Below are 9160 nucleotides of genomic sequence, written 5' to 3' on the forward strand. Positions count from 1 at the left end.
CGTTTAAATCGCTATTTATATTTCCAGCTGTTTTACCAGAGATTTCCCAACTTAATGGCTCTTTAAGATTTTAAACAAGAAAATAACTATTGTAAACCTTGGCTGTTTCATCCTGCGCCTATTGTGGATCTGACCCGTTGCCTCATTGTACTGTCCCTTTTAACACTGTGTCCTCTCCTGCTTCGTGGGATTGCCGAGTTGAGACACTGAGTTGTTTTTAAAACAGATATGAATTGATTCAAACAACCGAAAAAAAAAGTTATTGTCCCATAAACCGTGTTTATTTGTATTTGTAAATGTTGAGAAATAGATGTATAATTATAGCTTTGTTCAACCACTTAAAAGATGTCTATAGAGAAGCCAGGCTAGCTAGTAAGCGATCAATTGTTTATGTCTCTGATGCCATTGATTCTGTCTTTGGGAATCTTAGAAAACTCAGGTAGATTTATCAAACATTCCAAAAAGAAAAATTGGAGGTGAGGCCCATAGCAACCAATCAGATTTTACCTATCATTTTCTAGACTTTACTAGATCAGTGATATTATTATTAATCTTTATTTATAGGTCGCTACAAGATTTCAGCAGCGCCGTACAGGAAACAGACCATGAACCATACAGAGTAATACAGTACAGAACAATAAACATAAAAAAACAGGACTTCAAAAGCTCCAAACATAGCTGGAGCTGAAGAAGAGGTCGAGAGACAGGAGGGAAGAGGGCCCTGCTCACAAGAGCTTACATCCTAAAGAGAAGGCAAACAGACAATGGGGAGTGAGAGGGGATCAAGCGCAAGAGTAGCGAGAAGGGGAGGTGGGAGGAGAAGAGAACAAGGATGGAGAAGGGTAGGTGGATAGCTGGTAGGCTTTGAGGAACAGATGAGTTTTAAGCGCCCGTTTGAAGGTTCACAAATTAGGGGACAGGTGGCCGTTCCAGTGGAGGGGGGCAGCCCGGGAGAAATCTTGAATTCTGGAGTGGTGTGAGGTGTTCAGGGTGAAGGAGAGGCGACGGTCATTGGCTGATCGCAGGGAACAAGATGTGGTGTGAGTAGAGAGGAGGATGGAGATGTAGGGGGCAGTGGAGTGTGAGAGGGCTTTGTAGGTGAGGGTGAGGAGTTTGAAAAGGATTCTGTATGGGAAGCGGAGCCAGCGTAAGGCAAGGGAGAGAGGGGAGGCAGAGGAGGAGCGGGAGAGGAAGAGGAGTCTCGCAGCCGGTTTAGATTGAATGTGGGGAGCAAAAGAGAGGAAGGAGTTGAGGGTGATGTCCAGGTGGCGATGGAAGTGTTGTTGCCAGTGATAGAGAGTTCAAGATGGGATGAAGATCTAGAAAGAGGGAAGACATTGAGCTCATTTTTGGCAATGGTGGAAAAGCAGACAGATACACAAGAGAGAATAGATGTAGAGTTCAATGTCATCAGTGTATAGGTAATATTGTAGTTTAAAGAAGTAATGAGATCACCCAGGGATGCAGTGTACAGAGAAAAGAATAGAGGTCCAAGAACAGAGCCCTGAGGAACTCCTACAGGGAGGGCAAAGGGGAAGGGGTTAACCACAAATGGATATAGATAAAGAGCGATTGGCAAGGTATGAGATGAACCAAGTGAGGACAGAGCCAAAGAGGTTGAGAGAAATAAGGTTCTGCAACAGGAGTGGGTGGTCACTGGTGTCAAAGGCCGTGGAGAGGTCCAGGAAGATGAACAGGGAGAAGTGACCCTTAGATTTAGCCAAGAGAAGGTCATTAGTAACTTTGACAAATTGGTAATGGTGTAGAGAGTACAAAGTCAGGCAGAGGTGAGTCCGGAAGGTGAGTGTCCATAGGATTTGGCAAAGGAGCAGGCATACGGATGAGTTCAGGGGGTAAAAGTATTAAGCAGCGGATTTGGCGACTTTCCAGGGGAAATTTAATACGGCAGCGGCTTTCAAGGCAAAACTTGAACAGGAACCTGGTGGGGCACTGTGGGAGGCAGGGAGTGGAATAGGGGGAATGCCAGTAATGGACGCCAGGGTGATGAAAATCAAGCGGAGGGGTCAGAAGCATCCGGGAGTCACTGGGAGCAACGGATGCAATGGATGGAGGGGCATCAGGCAGGGTGGGGATCCAGGTCTGGAGAGAGGCGAAAGAGGAATAGTGGAGGAAGGCGCAAGCAGCGGTCTGAATTGTCAGAGCAATGGGTGGAACGTGGAGAGGTGGGGGAGTTCGGAGGCAGCAGGGGGGCAGTAGGAACCAGCAGAAACGGCCGACAACCAAAACAGGATAGGCATCCCAATACGCTTCCGGGGTCGCATGGGGCGGCCCTCTAGCATTCAAAAAGGCCGCACATTACTCTTAATCTCAGTAATAAGTGTAAACAATACATTTATTGAATACCTTTAAATGTTGGTTATCTAAAAAACATTTTCAGAGTACACACATCTCACAGAGGACACTTCATAAACTTCATGCCTTCATCAGGGACGGAGCATGACTTTTTCTTGGGGGGGGGGGGGGCATTTTAGCATAGCCCTCCTCCTTCACTCCGATTGGTGGGCCCTGTCCCGTCCTTCACTTTTATTGGACCCGGATGGCTGAGAAACAGGAGGAGGATGCTAACCGGCCTCTCTGATTGTGATTAATCATAGACAGAGTGGCTGAGCAAGATTCTCTGCCTGTCTCTCGGCCACCAGGCAAACATATGGATCAGCCACTGGCACTCATCATTTAGTGCACTGACTACTGCATTTCCCTCCTTACTGATCTTCCCCTAATCAAACTCTAACATCTACAATCTATTTTGCATGCAGTGGCTAGATTGATTTTCCTCGCAAATTGTTCTTCCTCTGATGAACCACTCTATCAGTCTCTACATAGATTGCCTGTTTTTCACCAAATCCAATATAAAAACTTCTGCTAACACAGAAGGCCATCAACTATTATTATCATAGATTTGTAAGGCACCACAGTGCTCCACTGCACCGTACAGTAGGGAAAACAGGATATACATAAAACAAGGACATACAAGGCAGACAAAATAAATGCAGACATGAAAACAAAGGGTATGGAGGACCCTGCTCATTAGAGAGCTTACATTCTAAAGGGAGGAGGGCACAGCTGAAACAAGAGGAGTGAGTGTGGCTCAGAGTGGAGATTGGGACAGCTGTGAAGGTGTATTAGTGTGAATAGTATCATCAGGGATAAGGTAAGCTTTAAAAAAGAGATGAGATTTTAGAGAACATTGGTGAGATTTGTAGGCGAAGGTCAGAGATAGATCTAAGAGGGAGGGAGAGTATTTTGATATGAGATTTGAGATGTATGCAGGGATAGTGTTGTTGAGGGCTTTGTAGGTAAGGGTGAGCAATTTGAATTTGATTCTGGAGGACACAGGGAGCCAGTGTAGTGATTTGCAAAGTGGTGCAGCAGATGTGAAGCGGTGAGAGAGGAAGATTAGTCTTGCAGCAGCATTTAGGATGGATTGAAATGTGGATATATGGGTGTCTGGAAAGCCAGATAGCAGGAGGTTGCAGCAGTCAAGATGGGAGATGATGAGAGAAGGGATAATAATTTTGAATTAAATGTTGAATAAGAATTGGGCGTATTCTGGCAATGTTTTAAAGGTGGAATCCACAGGACTGGGAGAGTCTGGATGCGAGGAACAAAGTAGAGGGTGAAGTCAAGTGTGACACCAAGGCAGCGGGCTTGGGAGACTTGTGGTGTTATTGACAGTGAGGGAGATTTCGGGAGGTGGTGATTCTGGCAGGGGGAAGATCAAAAGCTGTTTTGGATATGTTGAGCTTTAGGTACCATTGGGACATCCATGTGGATGTCATAAATAAAATAAACATTGATAAAACTGCACCTACATACATCTCCTCACTTGTCTCAAAATATCTCCCAACTCGACACCAAGATCTGCGTTTCTCATCTGCACTCATTACCTGCTCTCGTTATAGGACTTTTTTCGGGCTGCACCCACGCACAATAAGACTTTCATCTATTCTTCAAACCTTCCAGCGTTCTCTGAAAACCCACCTCTTCAGAAAAGCTTATAAAATTCCTCAACCACCCTCTTAACCTCCCTATGTTACCCTATTACCACCCATTATACAGTTCACACAAGACATCAACTCTTTGGCCAACATTGCTGTGTGACTGGATCATATAGCTCACTAAGCACTTTTTACCTTGCTGGACGAGTCTGACTGGACCAATATGCAATGCATGTAGCTAACTCCCATTGTCCTATAGATTGTAAGCTTGTGAGCAGGGCCCTCTTACCTCTATGTCTGTATTATCCAGCATTGTTTTATTACTGTCTTTGTTCCCAATTGTAAAGCGCCAGGAATGTGCTGGCGCTATATAAATAAATGATGATGATGAAACAGACACCTATCTGTAATAACATATAAGGCATTTTAAACAAGTGTTACAAAATATAACAAATACATCTAACAAAGTTGGGGGGCGACTTATCTAGCTCTGACCCCTTCCCAACCTCAAACAACCCCCCTTTATTAGTAAAAACATCAAAACTGAAACCTGACCTGAACCAAAGTGATTTTATTGAAAGCAGCAGCCCCTTGAAAAAATTAGGTATGATTTTTTTCAAATATAAATCAGTATGACATTCTGTAAGAAGTAGCTCGGTATTTACTATTTTTCTTTGGTTTGTTTCTTCTCACTGCTATTAATTTATTATTCTGAAGACTTTTCATTGTGTACTATGACTACCATGGCAACCACAGTCACATAGCACATGATGTGGTGAGCAGAGAGACTTTGTAATGCCCCTTTATGTCTACACTGTGACATCCTCTTCCTTCTCCCTCCTCTGCCATCACATGACATGCTGAAAGTCTGTGTCTGAGTAACACACTGACTGTGTCTGGCAGCCGTACTTGTTTTCCTCTCTAGTGAGATTTTTAAAAGGAGATAATGATTTGTAGGAGGACAGCTAACAAAAATAACTATCAGATTCATGCTTAAAAGTTACTTAACTTGCTATTTAAAGAATACAACTTCAAAGTGGGATTACTGCTTTAAATGAGGGATAAAAAAAAAAAAAAAGTAAATGACCGATGTATACATTTGGAAGTGTGTCCGGCTGCCTCCTGAGTGGTTGAAATGCCTCTCAAGTGCAGAGGGAGTCAGGTTCGGAAGTGTACACCATCCTGAGTTCACTGGAGCCAATATAGCGTGGGGCAACAACACAAAGGTGTAGTCATGCTAGCTGGGGAGACATGCCTACTACTTCTGAAGCATTAAGCCCCACCCCCAACACCCCTCCCCACGAAAAACCCACCCAATTGCCAGTTAACACCCAGTCACTACAGTCGTTTGGGGATATAACTCCCGACTTCCCATGAGTTGGGCTTAAATCGGGACTGTTCACCTAAATGGAGACAGTGGGAGGTACATGCTATCTTTTGTGTAACACCAGGTCACTTTTGCTAATGCATTATTACAAGTTCAAAAGTTACTTTTAAAACTTGGAAAATCCATTGAAAAACGGTGCCGGAACTCAGTTCTAGAACAAAAAAAAGCACTGTGTGTATATAATATATATATATATATATATATTGTGGGCAATACATAGTTGCCTACATTGGAGTCTGCCCTGAATCTAGTAACTCTGTGCTGCTGCGTGAGCCAGCTCTGGGTACGAGTGAACCAAACTAATGCTCCACACACACATACAACATACAGGTTGAATTAGCACATGAATATCCTCCACGTGAGCAGTAACGCCGCACCAAGTGGCATATTTACTAACCTGCGGGTTTGAAAAAGTGGAGATGTTGCCTATAGCAACCAATCAGATTCCTATTATCATTTATTTAGTACATTCTACAAAATAACAGCTACATTCTGATTGGTTGCTATAGGCAACATCTCCGCCTTTTCATACCCGCCGTTTAGTAAATCTAGCCCCATGGATTCAACCATTGTTACTGAACATTCACACACCTTTCATGTCTCCTTTCACTGAGTCATACACCTCCGTGCACCACCTCTGCACGGGCTCCCGCGCGCACAACCCCCGCGCACCACCTCTGCACGGTCCCATGACAAACTATTCAGTGAAGGGCTTTTAAAATGGTGCATGCGCTATATAACAAAAATGATCAGGAGAGACTACATGCTAAATACTGTACTGCTTAGAGGACAGAAGGGAGTGATAGAGACGTAAAGATATTCTTAGTTCAGGATGGCCATATACTTTACAATAAGAGAATTTCTAGAATAAGGAGACACGTTTGGAGGAAAAACGACTGAAACGTTAATGAAAAACTTTTTTTTTTTTTTCTCCAAAGAACTGATGGATTCATGTAATAATCTTTCATCATTTGTTGTAAGGAGTCAAACCCCACTCCCCAAATCGGTACCACCCTATTTGTGTCTCCCCCTTTCCTTTAGGATGTAAGCTCTCAGGAGCAGGGCCCTCTTTCCTTGTGTGTTCCTTCTACTATTCCATCACCCCCTGTACCTCTTGGCCTGCTTCCCTAGCCGTGTTTTCTTAAGCTTCAGCCTTATCGCTGATTTCTACCATCACTTTCACTCACTGATACTCATAATTTTATCTATAGTACCGTGTCACGTGTATTTTTACTGATTATGTCTGGTCTTTGTAGTTTGTTCCTCATGTATCAATTACGTGTGTTATGGATAACTGCTCTCTGCATGTGTCATGTACGGTGCTGCGGACATTTTGTGGCATCTTATAACGTAAATTTATATATATATATATATATATATATATACACACACACACACACACACACACACACACACACTATATGGACAAAAGTATTTGGCCACACCTGTTAATTATTGAACTGAGCTGTTTCAATTAGACCCTTTGCCAGAGGTGTATAAAATCAAGCACCTAGCCATGCAGTCTCCATTTGCAAACAGTTATGATATAAAAATGGGTTGTTCTGAAGAGTTCAGTGAGATCAGGCGTGGTACTGGGATATGATGCCACCTTTGCAATAAGACAGTTCATGAAATTTCATCCCTGCTGGATATTCCACGGTCAACAGTGATATTATTAAAAAGTGGAAGCATTTAGGAACAACAGCAACTCAGCCACGAAGCAGAAGACCACATATAATCACAAAGCGGGGTCAACGACTGCTAAGGAGCACCGTGCATAAAAGTCGCCAACGCTTTGTTGATTCCATAGCTGAAGAATTCCGAACATCCACTGGCATTAATGTAAGCACAAATACTGTACGGCGGGAGCTTAATGGAATGGGTTTCCATGGCCGAGCAGCTGCATGCAAGTCTCACATCACCAAGACCAATGCCAAGCGTCGTATTTAGTTGTGTAAAGCGCACCGACACTGGACTGTGGAGCAGTGGAAACGTGTTCTGTGGAGTGACGAATCACGCTTCTCTGGCAGTGAGATGGGCAAGTCTGGGTTTGACGGATGCCGGGAGAAAATTACCTGCCTGACTGTATTATGACAACTGTGAAGTTGGTGGAGGAGGGATAATAGTATGGGACTATTTTTCAGGGTTTGGGCTAGGCCCCTTATCTCCAGTGAAGGGCAATCTAAATGCTTCAGCATACCAAGTCATTTTGGACAATGCTATGCTTCCAACTCTGTGGCAAGTTTGGGGAAGGCCCTTTTCTGTTCCAACATGACTGCCCCCAGTACACAAAGCAAGGACTACAAAGACATGGTTTGATGAGTTCGGTGTGAAAGAACTTGACTGTCCCGCACAGAGCCCTGACCTCAACCCCATCGAACACCTTTGGGATGAACTGGAATGGAGATTGTGAGCCAACATCTCCTCCAACATCAGGGCCTGACCTCATAAATGCTCTACAGAATGAATGGGCACAAATTCCAACAAACACTCAAACATCTTGTGGAGCCTTCCAAGAAGAGTGGAAGCTGTTATCACTGCAAAAGGGGGACCAACTCCATATTAAAGTATATGTATTTGAATACAATGTCATTACAGTCCCTGTTGCTGTAATGGTTAAGTGTCCGAATACTTTTGTCCATATGTGTAATATATATTAATTTCTGCCCATAGGTGGCAGCAGACCATCACCTACGTGAAACAGGAGGTATTCACAAGCTGTTAGTTTAGTGGGCAGCAAACTGAGGGGCTGTAAAAACAAAGCATTTAACCAATGGCGCCAACCTGTAATAATATATTAGTAATCATATATTATCAGGCATTTTAACTTAAGATAATTAAGTGTTACAGGTTTTACAGAGAAATCTGACAATTCAACGTCACTTCTGGGTGACCAGATTTGCCATCCGGTTTTGAAAGTAAGGGGTAAGGCGGGAACAGGCACAACACAATTCTGCAGAGAGGTTTCCATCCATCGACCTGCACTTGATGTTTTACAATGTTCCTCATAATAGAAAATAACTGGACAAGTGCCCATAACAACTGTGCATTATCTTGTATTAATGAAACAAATAGGGAGGGATCATAAGCACATTCTCGCAAAGAGGGAAACCACATGGTGCAGACTGCATGTCTCTCCTACTCTGACTTACTGACCTCCCTGCATCATGCAGAAGAGGTCACGTGAGGCAGAAGTTGGCTGCTCCAGGGAAAGCCTAAGATCAGGTTCAATCTTATGCTCTGTTGCCCATTACTAGTTTACAACAACCTGCTTTATTCCAATGAATCAGAAAACGAAGAATTTAATCCTAAATCTAAAAATTGTGGCTTGTAAACGGCTTCTTATTTGTTCCCAAATACAACAATGCAGATAGAACCTCCATTTTAACAGCATAGATAGTCAGATAAAGTAATTTGCAGTAAGCTGTTTTGCTATTATTAGTTTTACTCAGTGAAACAACCAACTACTTCACCACAGGGGCCTTGTAGGTCATGGGCATCTCCATGAGAAGAATACAAACTACAGTGAGGTAAATAAGGGTTGTCCACACCAGAACATTCAACCAGGAGGTAACCGTCTACAGCAGGAGTAGGCAACCTGCGGCTCTCCAGGTGTTGTGAAACTACAAGTCCCAGCATGCTTTGCCAGTAGATAACCAGCAGATAGGTGCAAGGCATGCTGGGACTTGTAGTTTCACAACACCTGGAGAGCCGCAGGTTGCCTACCCCTGGTCTACAGGGTACATAAATTCCTATTTAACAATGGCAATGATGCTGGGGCCCCGGCTATGGGGTCTTGGACGTAGGGCTACTA

Source organism: Mixophyes fleayi, chromosome 4 (genome assembly GCF_038048845.1).
Source record: "Mixophyes fleayi isolate aMixFle1 chromosome 4, aMixFle1.hap1, whole genome shotgun sequence".
Lineage (NCBI taxonomy): Eukaryota > Metazoa > Chordata > Amphibia > Anura > Limnodynastidae > Mixophyes > Mixophyes fleayi.